The sequence below is a fragment of the Chrysemys picta genome, chromosome 3, assembly GCF_011386835.1.
Source record: "Chrysemys picta bellii isolate R12L10 chromosome 3, ASM1138683v2, whole genome shotgun sequence".
NCBI lineage: Eukaryota > Metazoa > Chordata > Testudines > Emydidae > Chrysemys > Chrysemys picta.
This window is the reverse complement of record NC_088793.1, coordinates 68,466,295-68,486,366: the sequence shown is the minus strand read 5'-3', so window position 1 is coordinate 68,486,366 and position 20,072 is coordinate 68,466,295. Positions and strand designations below refer to the sequence as shown.

At 45.1% G+C, this 20,072-nt stretch overlaps 1 long non-coding RNA gene across 1 annotated transcript in view; it reads right to left on the bottom strand.

The window, feature by feature from the left end:
* Positions 1–14,147: 14,147 nt before the first annotated feature.
* Positions 14,148–20,072, bottom strand: part of LOC135982266 (uncharacterized) — a 71,876-nt gene continuing 65,951 nt past the window's right edge. The window contains exon 3 of the long non-coding RNA XR_010599533.1: positions 14,148–15,672. This is a non-coding gene — a long non-coding RNA (uncharacterized LOC135982266). The remainder of the gene's footprint in view (positions 15,673–20,072) is intronic.

The following is a 20,072-nucleotide window of genomic DNA, read 5'->3' as shown; positions in this document are numbered from 1 at the left end:
CCTTACTCAGGGTTTCCAACAGGCTCATCAGGGCCCCTGTCTCAGTGAAGCTTCCCAGCTCATTCTTGGAGAAGCCCTACCTCCTCTTGTGCCATTTCTCCCTCTCAGCTGTCTTTTTCAGGCTGGCTCCCAGAGAGCGCCTCCCACCTCTTTTCCTCTCAGTCTTCCCTCCCCAATTGGGCTCACCCAGCTATTTATGGAGATAAGCCCTGCTCTTTCCAAGCTGGGCTTTATTTCTAATTAGGGCTGGCCCATCCTCCAAGTGCACCCAGACTGGATAATTGGCCTCTCAGGCCCATATTAACCCTTTCACAACCTGTGAGGGGGTAAAGACCCTATCACAGGTTCCATTTTCTTCTCACTGAAAGGACATAGGCCAGGGTCAACAATGTTTTAGGTGCCATTATGATCCACAAACCTCCCCTTCTATGCCACCTAACCTTGTAGGTGCCTAAGCTCACTTGGCACTTAAGTTTTTGCTGTAAAAGTTCTCCCATCAAAGCCCCAGTGCAATCCCTGATCTGGTAGGCATGCTCAAACTGCACAGGACTGGGCCCCATTCAAAATCCCTCTGGAGCAGCAGCTTCCCCTTTTATAAGTTCTAGCCCAGTGGTTAGAGCATTCACCTGGGATGTGTAAGGCCACGGTTCAATTCCCTTCTCTGCTTGATGGGGAGCAGGGATTATGAACAGGGGTGTCTCACCTCTCAGCAGAGTGGCCTGAGCAACAGGACAGTCTGACAGCAGTTTCCCTCAGTCTCTCCTGTTGAAGCTGTTTCACTTTGGATAAATACTGCAGACCTAGGGATCCTTTCACTTCCAGTGTGAAGTCCCTCTTCCTGTTCTGCCCAGGCTGGAATTGACTTAATAACCAGCAATGACACAAGAAAACAACTTTTCTTTAAACAAGTAGAAGAACTGAATTTTAAAAAGCTTTCTGGGGTGAGAATGAAGCATTAGACAGGCTAAGCCTTTCCTTGCTGCTCGCTGTGACAGTCTCTCTCCCAGCCTCAACTTTCTTTTCTCTATTCCCCGTTACCCGGGGTTCTTTCAACCCAAAGCTCTTGGTAACTTTTACTCTGTGCGAGGAGGTGTCAGGAAATAAATCAGGGGAGACACGGCCGTCCGACCGATAGATGGCTGGCACAAACAGGACAACACAAGAGTGCTTTCACTTAAAGCTAAACTTTACTTAGTCTCAAGCACTTACACACATCCGCAACAAGATTAATAAAACACTCTCAACCCTTGATAATTACCAAAGCTGAGTGTGGCTCTCGAGTGGCACAGGGGCAGCCCGTCTGCCGGTGGGGAACACAAGATGCACCCAGAGGGAGAGACCAGTCCTGAAGAGTCCCCCCAACTCAAGCTTTTTCACCTTATTTATACATTAGTAATAGAATGACATGTCCCTTAAAGAAACTTTGTTAAGTAAGCAGTTTCAATGATCAAGCAAGAGGTTCCTTCTGATTATTGATTAAGCAGGTGTAGGTTTTTCCAGAGCTTCCAGCCTTGAGACCCCAATAGACATTCCTGGGGGTACATCCTGCTCTTTTAAAATGTATATATCAGCAACTTCAACACCATTCTTATCAAGGTCAAGCTGCCCTTTCTGAGGCACCCAACCCCCCCCCCCCCCTCCTGCCTTGGTCAAGCTGAGACTTGCTTTTAACAATAAGCCATAGTGGTTTCAGGCACCTTACTGGTTTGCCAAAATCTCCCCGTACACCCCTCCCTCCCTCCACTTCTCTTCCCATTTTCTTCTCCTTCCTCCTCTTTCTCTTGCTATCATTCCACTTCCCTAATTTGTCTTTCCTGATGGCCCTTTAAATATTTACATAAGGATTTCACTAAAAAATTCTGACAACACTGGCCCTCATTTCCTTTTAGTCTGTAAGAGTCTGAGATCAACAGACACATCTATTTTAAACAAGAATTAGAAGAGCCATGTGGCACAGTGGGTTGATTTCATTTAAATGCCTCTCCATTTTGATTCACATTTTCCTGATCCCATAACTACATTGTTCCAATTAAAAGTAAGGATTTTGTGCTTCCCCTACATATCATTCTGGTGGACACGGTTCATTCAGTTACATTTCATCAGCTGTTTGGAAGAGATACTGCAAAACAAAATTGTCTACCCCATTTCCATTTAAATCCTGATAAACAAATCTTGGGACAGGTTCCGGCTATTTTAGTAATGCATTCTGATGTCTAACAAATTTCATTTGCTGCAGTTAAATATAGAAGATATCAATTCAGATTTACAAAGTAGAGAAATATAACACAAATACATTTTGCCACAATATACACAGACGATTTTCTTTAAAAATATGTAATTGTTGGGCTCATTTCAATCGTGCACAGCAAGAACAGAGGCAAGGCAGAGAGCAGTGGGGAAGAAGGAAAAAGAGAAGGGGCTGGATAGCATAGAGGTCTGGCATTCTTTGAGCCACCTCAATGTTTTTATCCAAATGTATCTAGAAATGGGGCCCAAATTTCTTCAAATTCATATAATAGCTCTCTATGATCTGAAACTATTCTTTCTTTGGCTAACATGTTACGTCTGTGTAGTATTGTCTGATTTTATGTTGTCTGGTGTTGCAGTTTTGCCAAGTTGTAAAATTGCTTTATGCCAGCATTCTATCTGAGATCTTGCGAAACGTGCAGTATTTGGAAATATATACAAGCTGGAAGTCATTTACCTTTTGTACTTTTCACTGCCTGTTTCTTTATGAAAATAAATAAAAATAATAATAAAAAAAACAGAGGGGAAACAGGTGAGATCCTTTTTTCAAATCAGAACTACTGACAAGAACTAACTTGAGTTTCCATCAGTCACATGGCTGGGGATTTCATTGGAGATGGGTTAAACCAGCTTAGAAAGGATACCTGTATGTAAATCAGGCATATGATGCTATATCCGCATCTCACCAAAGTCAATAACAAAGTTTACACGAACTTTAAAGAGCCCAGGATTTGGCCCTTTGACTTTTCAATATACTGTTAGTTTAGGGCAGCAGTTCTCAAACTGGGGGTCACCAGGGCCAGCTTTAAATTTGCTGGGACTCAGGGCTGAAGCTGAAGCCCGAGTTCCACCTCCACCCAGGGTGGCGGGGCTCAGGCTGTGGCCCTCTCTCCCCGCCCCACGTGGGGCAGTGGGGCTTGGACTCTGCTCTTCCCCCCTCCCCTCCGCCCCGGGGTCATGCAGTAACTTTGTTGTCAGAAGAGAGTCATGATGCAATGAAGATTTAGAACCCATGGTTTAGGATGTAGATAACCCAATTTGAGTAACTATCCAGAAGCTCCTTCAATTTTATCTTACCACTTTAGGGGCCCATTTTTCTGAAGGTGGCCTCCTATTGTGCAGACACAAACACTTGCATGTGTACTTTTCAAACACAAAAATCATGTGCATAGATGATGCGTTTGTGTTTGTAAATTCTATCATGTGTACCTCTACAACTTATATGCTCACTTGTTAGTGCTTGAAAAGTGTATGTATGCCCACAGCTGCTGGTTGCAGAGTTGTAGTTGTACTAAATGAGGCCAGGTTGAGACGCCTTTGAATATCAGGCCCTGTGATTATTATTTGCTGCACACTCAAGACCAAACAGATCAAAACAATACAGCCCTTGACAGAGAGCACAGTAGAGTGAGCTCAAAAATATTGCTGTAGTAACAAGGACATCAATATTTGAAGCGAGACCATTGTTATTGATCATATTTTGCTCTCATGATATTATCATTAATCTTTGCTTATTTATCTCCATAGAAAATTGATTATCAGTATTTCCACTCATCATATACACTAAGAATGTCTTATATCTAATATAAGAATGCTTCATCAACTGACAAGCTTAGCCTGCAGTCACCAAACAAAAACATAATAGGTCTGCTGAAAATCTGCATATATAAAAACCTGAATCAAAAATGGTATAATAGCACATTCCCTTATATCTGAGACCTAACTGAATCAAAAGACTGTTAAAAACAAAAGTAGCTAATAGCACACTGCAATGTACAGTGATATGAATTGTAAAAGGAAATGAGAAAAGCTAATTCCTCATCCATACAACCAAATATTAACTGTGAGACCAAATGTCTATCAAGTCTATTCAAACACAGCTGGTCTTGAGGCTGTTGAACATTTAATGGTGCTTTCATGAGAAATTCCAAATAACCTGATAGTCCTCAAAAAACTCCTACCGTGCATGCACCCCCTACAGTGCATATGTGCATTGTGGGGAGTGAGGGCAATGCCAAAGGAACCCACCACAATAGCATTTAACTTAAAAAAAGGGGAATTACACAAAAATGAGGAAGCTAGTTAAATGGATATTAAAAGGATCAGTCACAAGGGTGAAATGCCTGCAAACTGCATGGAGACCATTTAAAAACATAATAAAGGCTCAAACTAAATGTATAACCCAAATTTTTAAAAAAACAGTAAGAGGACCAAAACAATGTCATCATGGCTAAACAGCAGGGTAAAAGAGGTGGTTAGAGGCAAAAAGGCATCCTTTAAACATTAGAAATCAAACCTTAGTGAGGAAAATAGAAAGGACCATGAGCTCTGGCAAGTGAAGTGTAGAAGTATAATAATGCAGGTCAAGCAAGAATCTGAAGAGCATTTAACTGAAGACACAAAACTAAACAGCAAAAAAAAAATTTGAGTACATCAGAAACAAGAAGCCTGCTGAACAGTCAGTGGGGCCATTAAACAATCGAGGTGCTAAAAGAGCACTTAAGTAAGATGGAGCCATAGTGGAGAAGCTGAATGAATTCTTTGCATCAGTCTTCACTGCAGAGGACGTGAGGAAGATTCCCATACCTGAGCTATTATTCAGGGCTTTGGAGCTGTGCTCTGGCTCTGCTCCAGCTCCAGGCAAAAACCTGCAGCTCTATTGCTCCGGAGCTGCTCCGTGCTCCAACTGCCAGAAGCTGGGCCTGGAAGACAAGGAATGGATCACTCAAAATTGCCCTGTTCTTTCATTCCCTCTGAAGCTGGCCACTGTCAGAAGACAGGATATTTGGCTACATGGACCATTGGTTTGACCCAATAGGGCCATTCTTATGTTCTTATATGCCACTTTCAGCACCATGGCCAAACCTGGTAAGCAGTTCATAAGCATTTATCCCTGACATCTACTTATACAACAAGAGAGAGACAGGGAGAGGGATGAAGAAGATAGAACAGTAAACAGGATAATTCTGAGAATGTTAAAGATGAGGGATGGGGGAATACTGCTCTGATTATATAAAAATCACAGCAGCATTTATCATTTTGGAGATTTCATGGGGGGAGGAAAATCACAAGGAATTTTTTAAAGAGAATTTACACTGATTTTGCCAATCCCTAGTTATGAATAAAATTGCTATAATTTTATAAGGAGATTATGGGAAATCACCAGTTAGCGGTGTGTTAAAACACTGCACAGATGATGGCCTACTGATGACCTCTGATCCCCAATCCTGTATGACCAGAGTTGTGCAAGAAATTATAAACTTTAGCATAGTCACAGGATTGAAAGTGATTTAGATGAAAGCAAAGCAGTGGACCCTGGATTAGTCCCTAAATTCTAGAAACACTTACATACAAATTTTAGATGCTGATAGGTTTAGCTAGTACAACTCACTCAGCATTTAAAGAGACTCTTTCATTGTATGCTTATTCATAAATGCCTTAAAAATCTAATTAATTGGCAAAATCTCCCAAATTATTCCTTAGATGAAATGCAGCAATAAAAATGAATTCGATAGCAAAAATTTGCTTTCTGTTCTTAACTCTGTTGATGGAGATCACTACAAAATACTAGAGGTGATGCCATCAGTACACATATTATCTGAGGCAATAATAATTACCTAGGGTCACTCAGATAACACTGCAGTGAATAGTATCAGAGGGAGGCTTGGCAGCTAAAAATTTCAATGAGCAGTTCTGGTGCCCCATTATGTTCACTAATAATTTTATATCCTGGGGATCTACAAACATTGGACAAATATTTAACAGAGTCAACTTCCAGACACTCCCAAAGGTGCATTAATATTTCAAAGGGACAGCAGAGACTCTGCCCGAAGGGTTGTCATCTGTTTGAAATTTACATTCAAAACCTGTGAGTTCGTCAGCCATAAAGCTAGCCTGAACCCTTCTCCCAGGAGGGAAAAAAAATCCCCCTTGTGGAAATTCAGAAGGTATTTCTGTAAATGAATGAATAGGCTTATGGAAAATATTTATAATGGAAAAATAAATTAGGTCACTCCTATACAACAACTTCAAATTGGTGTCAATTCCAAGGTTCACTGTATTTCAGCTGAAGCATCACACTTCCCCTCTAAGATGAGGAATGATTTAAGAGGCTTACCAGGACTGCTAACTGTTTTCCAAGTCTCAGGTTCCAAGGCTAATTGTTGGAGAGGCTTTGAAATAAATGTGAAGACACACGTGAAGTACATAATCTCTAACCTATACATAGAAGTCATAAAATGAGAAATGGAACAAAAGAAAGGGGGGGTATGAAAAGATAGAAATAATCTATGGAGGAAAAAAATCACCTCAAACAGTGGCCAAAACTCTGGCAAAAGGCAGCAACATACCCACAGTATTCTTGCCACCAAGTTAAAGAAGTTTGGGCTGCATGAATGGACTGTAAGGTGGATAGAAAGCTGGCTAGATCGTCGGGCTCAACGGGTAGTGATCAATGGCTCCATGTCTAGTTGGCAGCCGGTTTCAAGCGGAGTGCCCCAAGGGTCGGTCCTGGGGCCGGTTTTGTTTAATATCTTTATTAATGATCTGGAGGATGGTGTGGACTGCACTCTCAGCAAGTTTGCAGATGACACTAAACTAGGAGGCATGGTAGATACACTAGAGGGTAGGGATCGGATACAGAGGGACCTAGACAAATTAGAGGATTGGGCCGAAAAAAACCTGATGAGGTTCAACAAGGACAAGTGCAGAGTCCTGCACTTAGGACGGAAGAATCCCATGCACTGCTACAGACTAGGGACCGAATGGCTAGGTAGCAGTTCTGCAGAAAAGGACCTAGGGGTCACAGTGGATGAGAAGCTGGATATGAGTCAACAGTGTGCTCTTGTTGCCAAGAAGGCTAACGGCATTTTGGGCTGTATAAGTAGGGGCATTGCCAGCAGATCGAGGAACGTGATCGTTCCCCTTTATTCGACATTGGTGAGGCCTCATCTGGAATACTGTGTCCAGTTTTGGGCCCCACACTACAAGAAGGATGTGGAAAAATTGGAAAGAGTCCAGCAGAGGGCAACAAAAATGATTAGGGGTCTGGATCACATGACTTATGAGGAGAGGCTGAGGGAACTGGGATTGTTTAGTCTCCAGAAGAGAAGAATGAGTGGGGATTTGATAGCAGCCTTCAACTACCTGAAGGGGGGTTCCAAAGAGGATGGAGCTCGGCTGTTCTCAGTGGTGGCAGATGACAGAACAAGGAGCAATGGTCTCAAGTTGCAGTGGGAGAGGTCCAGGTTGGATATCAGGAAAAACTATTTCACTAGGAGGGTGGTGAAACACTGGAATGCGTTACCTAGGGAGGTGGTGGAGTCTCCTTCCTTGGAGGTTTTTAAGGCCCGGCTTGACAAAGCCCTGGCTGGGATGATTTAGCTGGGAATTGGTCCTGCTTTGAGCAGGGGGTTGGACTAGATGACCTCTTGAGGTCCCTTCCAACTCTGATATTCTATGATTCTATGATTCTATGAACATCTTTTATCTGTCTGATAACAAAGGGTACGTCTTCACTACCCGTCGTATCGGCGGGTAGCAATCGATTTATCTGGGATCGATATATCGTGTCTCGTTAAGACGTGATATATCGATTCCCGAACGCGCTCACCGTCGACTCCAGAACTCCACCAGAGCGAGCGGCGGTAGCACAGTCGATGGGGGAGCCGCGGCCGTCGATCCCGCACTGTCTGGACCCCAGGTAATTCGATCTAAGATACTTCGACTTCAGCTACGCTATTCGTGTAGCTGAAGTTGCGAAGTTGCGTATCTTGGATCGATCCCCCCCCAGTGTAGACCAGCCCACAGAGGTAAAAGGCAAAGGGATGCAACAGTGGTAACTCACCCTTTGCTGCTTCTCAATACTCTACACACGTAACACTTCTGCATATTGGAAAGTTCATAAGGACAAGGAGCCTTCACTTACATCTGGGAGGAAAAAGCCTCAAGTACAAAACTGTTGGCTACAAATCTCAGGATTTACATTCAAGCGGGCTGATCCCCTTCTACATACCAGTGTAACTCCATTGACTTAAATGGAATTACTCTTGATTTACACTGGTGTGGGAGAGCAAGCCTAATCCAGCTTACTGGTTCCCACTTGTAGTGGTTCCAGCAGTTCTGGTGAGGGGTAGCAAGCCAATAAAGATGCAGAACTGAATACACCCCTCTAAGTCTCATGTACACATTCTCTGCAGAAAATTGGGAAAAGAAAGAATCCACACATGCTGTTGCTTGGTTTTGAAGAGCGTGGGACACTTTAATAATGGAGTAATTAACAAAGATAAGAAAATGGGAACAAGTGAGTCATTTACATTTTATGGAGTTTGACCTCCATTCTTGGAATATGGAAGAAATGAGAAAAACACTACGCTGCCAAATTAAGGTAAATCCTTTATAATAACACAAAGCATTCTTGTCCTTATTAGTGGAAATTTGTACATATATCATTTCTCCAGACAGTTATTACAATTTTCTTTCATTATACACTCACTTTGTGTGTCCACTTCTCCTTTTGTGTGGTTTGTGCTTCATGTCAGTTTTTGAAAATTAAAATATAATAAAAAATAAGACAATGGCTACAATTTTTCAATGGAATATTATTGTAGTAGATCAATAAATTAGCTTGTGTATCCAAAGTTAATTGAGTATCCCTGTATTTGGAAGAATTTTTATGTGACTCTCTTTGGGTAGTTCTGCATCCTTCAGATATTTACTCATACTGTAAGTGATAACAACACACAGTTGTGAATGAATGTTGTGGTTTGAATTAAACTACATTTGTCCATGTTAATAACAGACCTAGAGCCCCCTCTGCTCCATTCCAAACACAGTTGCTTCCTTTCTTTTTTCTTGTCACATCCACCTGTGTGGATTCTTCAATCTCTCCACAGGCTTTCACTTTCCTATCACATCAAGTTCAAGTTTCATGTCCTTGGCTTCAAGACTTTACGCTATTCTGTCCCCATTTCATCATTCATCCACTCCTGTTAGCTCCTCCCCTTATCCACCCTCTTCCAGAAGCACCTTTGCACTTTCTTCTTTCTGGAACGAATTCTCTCCCCAAACTGGGCTCTAAAGTTACCACCCAGACTTCCTTCAAATCCCTCTTTAAAGTCCAGTTCTACCTTGGAGCCTGCAGCAAACTTCCAACTGATAGTGTCCTGGTAGATGGTCAGTGCGGTTTGCTGATACATAGTTTCATTAATTTTTTGTAAATTTTTAATATAAATTAAATAAAATAACTATCCACATAGTCCTTCAGTTGGCTCCATGTTGGGGGGGACCCCTGTGCCCATGTAGAGCCAGTTTCAGGATCAGGACCATTGTTAGCCTATGATCTTATCATTGTTATCCTGCTTATGCTGATGCTCAGTGCAGTGCACCCTGGATAGGTGTCCCAGTGTGCAACCCACCACCATCCAGTGCACTGTCTTTTGGAAAGTTTTAGCAATGCTCGGTGGGGCAGAAATGAGTCACATAGAGGTGACTAGGAGCAAGGGGCGGGGCCAGCTCCAGGCACCAGCTTACCAAGCAGGTGCTTGGGGCAGCCACTTCGGAGAGGGGTGGCACATCCAGCTATTCGGCGGCAATTCGGTGGAAGGTCCTTCGCTCCAAGCGGGAGTGAGGGACCGTCCGCCGAATTGCCGCCGCAGATCGCGATCACAGCTTTTTTGGGCGGGGGGGGCTGCTTGGGGCGGCCAAAACCCTGGAGCCGGCCCTGGCAAGGGGTCTACTTCACAGCGTGTCACTGACTCCATCTCATAATGTCATCTATAGCACATAATTTTTGTACCATCTCCAGAAGCATGCAGCCTGCATAGTTCTGCACTATTGTCATAAGTGTTGCAAGCACAGGATGCACAATCCTCCAGTATTTGCAGAACTCCAAGAAGAACTGAATCAGTGAGGGATATGATGATTTCATGGAGGATAAATTGCTGCGGGATATAGTGAGAACCAAGGTTGTTGGTGACATTCACAGAGTAGCTGCAGATGGTGAAGCACCACTTCTGGGCCCAAGAAACATGCAATGACTGGTGGGCTCTCATCATAGTGCAGGCTTGGGATGACAAGCAGTGGCTGCAGAACTTCCAGATGCACAAGTCCACATTCGTGGATCTGTGTGCCAAGCTCATTCCAGCACAGGGACACCAGAATGAGAGCTGCACTTTCCTTCCTTGCTCCACTTAGGAAGGAAAAATCAGTTTCACACATACAGAATGGGAAGAGACTGTCTAGGAAGGAGTACGGCAGAAAGGGATCTAGGGGTTATAGTGGACCACAAGCTAAATATGAGTCAACAGTGTGATGCTGTTGCAAAAAAAGCAAACATGATTCTGGGATGTATTAACAGGTGTGTTGTGAGCAAGACATGAGAAGTCATTCTTCCGCTCTACTCTGCTCTGGTTAGGCCTCAGCTGGAGTATTGTGTCCAGTTCTGGGCACCGCATTTTAAAAAAGATGTGGAGAAATTGGAGCGGGTCCAGAGAAGAGCAACAAGAATGATTAAAGGTCTTGAGAACATGACCTATGAAGGAAGGCTGAAAGAATTGGGTTTGTTTAGTTTGGAAAAGAGAAGACTGAGAGGGGACATGATAGCAGTTTTCAGGTATTTAAAAGGATGTCATAAGGAGGAGGGAGAAAACTTGTTCACCTTAGCCTCTAAGGATAGAACCAGAAGCAATGGGTTTAAACTGCAGCAAGGGAGGTCTAGGTTGGACATTAGGAAAAAGTTCCTAACTGTCAGGGTGGTTAAACACTGGAATAAATTGCCTAGGGAGGTTGTGGGATCTCCATCTCTGGAGATATTTAAGAGTAGGTTAGATAAATGTCTATCAGGGATGGTCTAGACAGTATTTGGTCCTGCCATGCGGGCAGGGGACTGGACTCGATGACCTCTCGAGGTCCCTTCCAGTCCTAGAATCTATGAATCTATGAATCTATGATAGTGGAGAAGTGAGTGGTGAGTGTGGAAATTTGCAATGCTGGATTTCTAGCAGTCAGTGGGAAATCGTTCTGGAGTTGGAAAATCCATTGTGGGGGCAGTAAGTGGGTGCTGTCAGTATTGCTAGGCATTCTGCAGCATATGTTATGAACTAATAAAGACAAATTATTTTCCAAAGAACAGAATTTTATTCAGTAACAAAACCAGTGCAAAGAAAAATCTGGGCAATTTCAAAGCAAATACATCAAAAACATAATACATTAATTAATGGAACAGAACTTGAACAAGGGGAAAAAATATTCATGTCAATTTTAGCTACACATACAGCAACAGTGGCTTTCATAGGTCAGGATAAGTGAAGCTGTGGTGGTCCTTACTGTCTCCTGGGGTGGAGTGGCAGGGGTAGGGGTAAAAGGGGTGGCCCCTCATGCCATGTGGAATGTTGAGCAGGAATGTAGGTAGGTGCTGCAATGAAGTTCACCATGGACTGCAAAGGGAGGCAAGTCCATGATCGTTGAACCTGCAGGTCCACAAAAGTCTGCAGCATCTGTGTTTGCTGCTGGAGAAGCCCCATTATGTCCTGGGGAATCTCCCTCTCCTTTTCCTGCTGGGACTCCTGGGCCTGTCTCCTGCCCACTCTTTCCTCCTCCAGGCTGTCTGCAATATTCATCCTCCTGGCCCTTTGCTCATGGTCTGATGCAGCACTGGCTTGCAGGATCTCATTGAGCATGTCAGCCTGAGTCATGCTCTTTCTCCTTATCTGGCTCAGGTGTTCCATGGGTGTGGAGGGGGAACCTCTCAAGGCCGCAACGGCAGCAGCTATAGATAAAACACACAGGGGTAACACTGTCAGTGTAGTCACAATGGAAAGCAAAAATTAAGCTTCTGAATTCTCTTCCTTTGCTCCCCTAAAGTTTTAAACAAGACATGCTTATTGACACTTCTGCTTCAGAGTGCTTCTGCACAGCACCACTCACAGCACCCGCCGTGGTGAGTGTGGCCGCCCGGAGCAAGGGAAATGAGGAGGGAATTGCTCAGTTGCATGAAACTATGCATATAGGGCAATGGCACTGGATACTGGCACCATTTTCCACAGGTGATGGTGATTTTAACTGATCTTATACTCCTGAGGGTAACAAAGGGACAGAGAGGACAGCTGCTGCTGGCATTCCGAAGCTGCCCAGGCTAGTGTGCCGCTAACCTGTTTACTGCAATGGTGGCTGCCAAAGTTATCACTGACTGGCATGGGAAAGCATTCTACCATGGAGGAAGAAATAAGGGAGCCATCCCTAGAAATCTTCAGCAGAAGGTTGCAGAGTACCTCCATGGAAGCTTCATCGAGATCTCTCAAGAGGATTAAAGGGACATCTGTGTGTACATAAACTCACTCATCCTCATTGTCCCCCACCCCTGCCTAACTCCAGAGGGGAAAGTGGTACCACTACCTCTTCTAGTAGGAGTAAATTAATGAAAAGTCGATAGCTGTGTCCTGTTAAGCTGGGGATGCCATCAGTATATCACTGTAATGGGAAATACAGATCAAAACTTACCCAAGGTTCCTTACCCTGCATTGGGCTCACCCATGCTCGACTGCCGGGACAGACTGGACATTGGTGGAATCAAAAACAGTTCCAGGCTTGTGCCATAGCTGGCCCCCCAGTTGCATATCCCCCATCGTCCTCTTCCATCATGTCCTCGCTGTTCATGGCAGGGGCCTGTGACTCGGTGATGGGGTGGGGGGGAATCTCTGCCAAGTATGGCACACAGCGCTTTGTGAAAGCAGCAGGTCTGTGGATTGGCATCGGATTGAGTTTTGGCTTTCCTGGCTTTCTAATATACTTGCCGCAGATCCTTCACTTTCACACAGTACAGCTTCTGCTCCATGTCAGATGCTTCTCCTGCATCCCCCATGCAATCTGCTTGTAGACATCCACATTTCTATGGCTGGTCCGTAGCTGTGCCTGCACAGCCGCTTCTCCCCACAGGCCCAGGAGATCCAATATCTCCTGTCCGCTCCAAGTCAGAGTGCATCTGGAGCATGTAGCCGGCCTGGGCATCTGGGCAGCTGCGCACAACAGTGGAGAGCTGGTAGGTATTCTCACGAAACTGTGCAACCATGAAAAAAGGCATTTCAAAAATTCATGGAGCTTTAAAGTCTCCATGACCCCTGGGCAGTGGGGTTCATAATTGTGACCGGAGAGGTCCAGGTCAGGCATTGTGGGACAGGTGCTGGAGGACTGTTAGGGTTGACATAGGTAACACAATGTCTACGCTTACGCTGTGTCAACCTTAGTACATCAACCATGGCTCAACGCTGCTGAGGGAAGTGGTGTTACTGTGGTGTTGTAAAAGAGCACTTACATCAGTGGGAGACAATTTTAAGTGTAAACACATGCACAACTAGGTCGATGCAAGATAGCTTACGTCGACGTAACTTTGTAGTATAGAGCAGGCCTTTGTCTCCTTGTGTTGTCTGGGCAGCACAATAGGATCTTGACCAGTCCTGATAGGGCATCTGGGCACTACCATAATACAAATATGTAACAAAGTTTGCTAGCAATTTAGAAGATGTCTGCTGTATATATTATTTAATAAATAGCAGAAAGCAGTGTTCCCTCTAATTTTTCCCACCCATGTGTGGAATAAATTTTGTTATGTGCACCAATATGGAGGTGATGTGTGACACAGAACAAAATTCATGTGGTGGGGGTGAGGCAGAGGGGTTCGGAGTGTGGGAGGGGGCTCAGGACTCAGGCAGAGGGTTGGGGGGCAGGGATGTGAAGGCTCCGGCTGGGGTGGGGTGGGGCCGGGGATGAGGGGCTGAGAGCTGGGGCAGAGGATTGGGGTGTAGGGGTGCAAGGGTTCTGGCTGGGGGTGCAGGCTCTGGGGGGAGCGGGGATGAGGAGCTCAGGGCTGTGGCAGATGGTTGGGGTATAGGGGTGTGAAGGCTCTGGCTGGGGGTGTGGGCTCTGGGGATGAGGGGTTTGGGGTGTAGGAAGGTGCTCAGGGGCTACAGCGGGGAGAGAGAGGACTCCCCCCAGCTCTCTCTACCCACAGCAGCAGCAGCACCTGGGGTGGGGTGGAGAGGCAACTCTCCCCGCCGTGGAAGCTCTGGAATTCGGGCTGCAGGACAGGCGCCCCTCCCCCAGCCCCAGCAGATCTGGGCTGGGGGAGGGTTGCCCCGACCATGCTTGGGGTTGGGCCCAATCCGGCTGCGCCGCCCCATCAGTTCTGGGTGACCTGTCCAGGGCTGGGTCTGGGCCGCTCCGGACACGCTTGGGGCCAGCCCAGGCCACAAAGCAGCAGGAGTTGGGGCCGGGGGAGGGGCACCCCGCACCTCAGCCATGGCAGGTTGGGGCCCAGGGTAGGTGGGGGCTGGAGGAGGGGCACCCCTCCCCCAGCAGGTCCCCAAACAGGTTCCTTGAGCGCCTGCGCGGCACTAAATAGGCTGCTGCGCAGCTTACAGGGATCTTAGGCAGAGAGGGAAACTATCATGCTGAGATTTCATAGCAGAAATAAAGGTAAATTCTGTCATTAGCTTAAATTCTCTAAAATCTGCATCACTCTCAACCTTGAGGAGAATCTTGCAGAAAGTGGGGCCATTGTTTTGAATTCTATGTCTCAGAAACATAGCTTACACAGTTCAGAACCAGCAGTGTGCTTGGATTCTGCACACAACCAGTGAGGATGCGCTTGAAGTCTATAATAATACTAACATTTTACTTTCCAGAAGTGAGATGACCTTGATGACTAATGTAAAAACCTGCGTCACTGCAGCTCAGTAAGAAATACACCATGTAAACAGAGAGGTTTTTGTAAAAACAGTGTAAGAATGATACAGTAGATCAAAACACAGACTGGAGAGCTGTGTAATTGTAACACTAATTATGACTTACATAGTTTCATCTCTTTTGAGCAGTAAAAGTTAATTGAAGCAAACAGATTTATTGTACAATTACCATCTGCCATAGATAATGTATATGCAGTGCATGTTATAAAAGTGAAGAAATGAGAACAATTAAGAGAACAAAACTGGATGCAAAGCTTAAAAGAAAAGTAACTCTTCCATTGAAAAGAAACAGAGACCTTTGAAAGAGTGCAGGAACAGAATCCCTATAGCCACTCTCTAGAATATGTCCAAATGTGTACATTTTGTAAAGATTGGGTGATTCATGGATTGATAAAACATTCCAGCGTTTTCATCTTTATTTTACCTATTCAAATCTGGCCAGGTCAGTAGCGACTGCAAGTCATTGCCATCTGATGACTGTTTAGCATCTAGTGTTAAGTAAATCCGTGGTGCTAGTCCATTGCCACATCAATAAAATCTTCCATTGCAATTTGCTCTTATTGACAGTCTTAGCAGAGAGGCCAATCTTGGAATGGACACGTCTCAATGAACTAGTCTCTTGTTTCTAGAAGTGGTTCCTCCAGAACAGGGTTTAAGGCACACTGGATGGGCACTGAGGACGAGTCACCTATTTTTTTTTAGAAAAGGGTGTAAAAAAATTGTTACCAGTTGAAATACATTAATACAATTTCCCAGAACTGACCTGTTTAAACAATTGACAGGAAACAATTCAAAACTACAAAACAAGCCTGACAATCTATAGTGGAGATAGCTACAGGAAAAAGGCACATGCTACTATGTAATCAAATAGATTTACTGCAATAGAGTCAGCCATTACTATAACTAAACGAAGACCATAAAAGTTTGAAAGACTGGTATTGACAGTGGTACAGAAAGATGCTGCCCTACAAGGATACCTTTAATGGAACATTTAGGAAATGCATATTTTTAAGCATGTACAGCTCCTTGCACAATGGGGTCCTGCTCCATGGCTGGGGTTCCTAGGTGCTTCTTCAATACAACTAATAATGCTATAGACTGACATAATTATTAATGTTCACTACTTTTACACGACTATGATACATTTTGTAAAAATTATGCCTTGTGAGGTATCTTTGAAGTGGGAGGAGGCACAAGTGGGGGCTGAAGTGGACGAGACAGAAAATGGGGGGGGCTGAGCCCCCCCTTGCTATGAGACCACGGGCCCTCCAGACCAGGTCAGAGGCTGGAAGCCAGAGCTGGGCAGTGCAGGGCGCTGGTTGATCACAGCCAGTAAGAGCTGCCTCAGCAAGAGGACCTGGCATTGGAGCCAGCAGAGCCCTCAGGGAGCAGTGACTGTGGAGGGTGGGGCCCAGGAGCCCGGGCTGAAGCAGGTCAGTCTGGGCCACTGTGGGGAGTTCCGGACCCTGCACCTGCCCTGGAGAGCAGCGACATGAGCCGAGAGCTGCTCTTAGGCACCCCGGCACCCTGCCTGGGCTTACTTCTTTGCTACTGCTACAGCTGGGCACCCACTCAGCAGCCACTTCTGCTCTCTCCATTCCGCCTTCAGAGTTGGGAGGCTGGAGAGTGGCACCTCCTATGGTCTGGCTATGGGGGGGGGAAATTTTTGCTTAGCTATAGCCCCCACAAGCCCTCTCCCAGCACCACCCCTGATTTGAAAACTCATAATATGCTGAACATTATTGTCCTGGTAAAATATGTGTATCAACATTGCATGTAAAATTATAAGTTTCTACTGTATAATATCATTGTAATCAAGAGTTAGAAAGGCAGGCCCAACCAGTTCTTCCAAGACAAAGACACACTGGCACCCCCAGACAAGTTTCAACAAGTCAAGTGGGCTATCACTTAGTTAAGTGACCATTTTCTGGCAAGGGGAAGGTGTGAACAAGAAATTTATATTTCATCACAAGGACAGTTCAAACCTCACGTTCACAAGGTGTTAGTCACCATGATTCAGCAAGAATGTTTCTAGCACAAGGAACTGAATTATAAAGAAGGGAGAAAAATGCTTGACCTCACTTTCCTCCTTCATCTCTGCTCATGACATCAACGACTCTTAAAGAACTGAACTTGGGGGAGGGGGGAGTAGGGGAGTCTTGGCTGAAGCAAGCCAGTACAAACTGCTGTACGCTTATGGTGAGAGAAACCTTTTTGCTTTTAAGTTCACTTAGCTTGTTAAGTTAGGCATTTAGCTTGCATGTTATCTTTTTATTTCTTTTGTAACCAATCCTGACCTTTATACCTCATTACTTGTAGTCACTTAACAATCTCTCTTTTCTTTCTATAGTTAATAAACTTGTTTCACCATTTTATCTAACCAGTGTGTATGGATTAAAGTGTGTGGGAAACTCTATTTGGGATAACAAAGCTGGTGCATATCATTTTCCTTTGATAAAATGATGGACTTTATATGAGCTTGCATTGTTCAGCAAGGTGCTGGGCAATACAAGATGCACATTTCTGGGCAAAATTCTAGGCCTAGAGAATCTGCTGGTGTTTTTCTGCAGTGTAATTCGTGAGCGGCTAGTTAGTAGCACTCAGTACCGTGTAGCTGGGAGCAAGTTACATGCTGGAGGCTGTGTGTTAACTGGCCAGGAGTGGCTGTTCAGCAGTACAGAAGTGTAAAAGGCATCCCAGGCTGGAGAATGGAGGAGGCACAGTAATTCAGCAGTCCAGATTATACCCTGGGTAATGTTGCAACAATAATAAATAATAATAAATGACAAAAATTTCATCCACAAAGAAACACATAGGACCTGTGCTCATCTGAAGTTAGTTAATAAAAAAATGGAACTTGGCTCTATGGAAAAGTTAGATATACATAAAAGAGACTTGCAATTTGAAAGGCTGTGAGATTAAATCATCCATATGGCTTTTGTACATAAAGACAAAAGAAAGTCTACGAATTTGCCTGGGTCCTGAAGATTTAAGTATTACAGTTCCAATGGAACACTCAAGCTGCTCCTCACATATCTTAGATTACTTAAAGAGCTACAAATATTTCTGTGTTCAGTGAGCCAGAACTAGTGGTTTTGCATAAGCCTTTTAGTTATGCTCTCTATGCTTTGTCACAATAAATGGCAGGTGACTTTCAAAGTGTTGCCCCTTTCCTGAATGCCAGCAGATTTTGAGGCATTACACACTGGGTTATTTTCCAACAGGAAAATAAATTGGTGACAAACATTATGGGGAATTTCTAATGTAATTTCTTTATGTACAAAATACACACAAGTCCTTTTTACCTTGAACACAGATGCACTAAACTGCATACAGGTAATTCCCCTCAACACCCCCTCACCCGCCCAGATAAGACACCATAGAGGCCTAGTCTGCACTACAGAGTTAGGTTGATGTAAAGGAGATTATGTCATGACTGCTCTGGTCTCCATTTTGAACTCTGCTGCCTGACGGCCAGATACAGAGGCACACACCCCACCCTCTATAGCCCCACCAATTTTAAAAAGTCCATTTCTGTTTGCTCGGCGTGGAGAGCTCGCCTAGCAACTGCCCAGCTGTCCATGCTGGCTACACACTGCAGATGCGCTCCTGCCTGGAGTACACAGGAGGTGTTGGATCTCCTGGGTTTGTGGGGAGAAGGGGCTGTGCAGGCACAGCTCCGATCCAGCCGTAGAAACGTTGATCTCCATGAGCAGATTGCTCAGGGCATGGGGGAGAAGGGCTGCAAGAGGAACGTGCAGCAGTGCCGTGTGAAAGCCAAGGAGCTGCGGCAGGCATACCAGAAAGCAAGGGAGGCCAACAGTCACTCTGGTGCAGAGCCTCAGACATGCCACTTTTACAAAGAGTCGCATGCCATCCTCGGTGGAGACCCCACTACCATCCCCAAGAGCCCTGTAGATACTTCAGAGAAGTCAGAGGCTCCTGGAGTGAACAGTGAGGAGAAGGTGTTGAATGAGGAGGAGTATGGGGGACAGGCGACTGGGGGATCTAGTAGTGCAGTGAGCCAGGACCTATTTTTGACTCCAGAGCAGTCCAGCATGGGTTAGCCTGAAGCAGGAGAAGGAACCTCTGGTAAGTATGCAGTTTGCTTTGATATTGCAGGGACACAGCTGTTCATTTACTCTTTTTTAATCATGCTAGAAGAGGTAGTGAAATAACCAATAGCGCTAGAGTTGCTTTCTGCTTCTCACTCCCCTGTACAGATGGGGCCCTGAAGAACAGTTTGTTTATGTGCACCAAGATGTCCCTCCATAGAGATCTCGAGGAAACTTTCCTGGAGGCAGTCTGAAATCCTCTGCCAAAGGTTTCTGGGGAAGGCTGCTTTATTTCTTCCCTGCGGTAGGACACGTTCGCATGCCACTCAGCAATTACTTCAGCAGGCACCATTGCAGCATACAGGCTAGCAGCATACAGACCCCAATCTGCAGCCAGACATGTGCAAGAGCTTTCAGCCTCCGTTACCCTCAGGAGTGAGATATCAGCTAAAATCACCACCGCTTGTGGAGAACAGTGCCAGTATTCGGTTCAATTGCCCTAGCCGCAAATACTCATGCCCATCCCCTCCCACAATTATTGTCCCAACTCAGACCTCCTCCCCAGGCCAGAATCACCACTGCTGGGACTGCTGCCATGCTCTATGAATCCCAAGGAGAAGTGAGCCTGTAGTGCTTGCAACTTGCGTGGATCAAGGGGAGTGAGTTCTGTATACCCAGTTTCCATTTATCTTGTGAATACATTCACCATAGTACCTCTGTGCATTGTACCTTTTGCAGCTGGAAATGTGTCCGGGAGGGTCTCTCCATCCACGCCAGTGGGAGGAGAAGGAAGAGGACAAGGGATGACATATTCCAAGAGATCCTACAAGCCGCTGGTGCTTCGGATACAGAGCACAGGGCTTGGAGGGTCACCCTCATGGACAGAATGGACGGGGATAGAGCGGAGAGGAGAAAAGGAGAGAGATGTACAGCAGAAGATGGTAGCACTTTTCAAATGGCAAATAGACATACTGGAGACTCTTGTTGACCTTCAGAGTCAACAGACCTGTGCTCCCCTCTCTCTGCAGCCTGT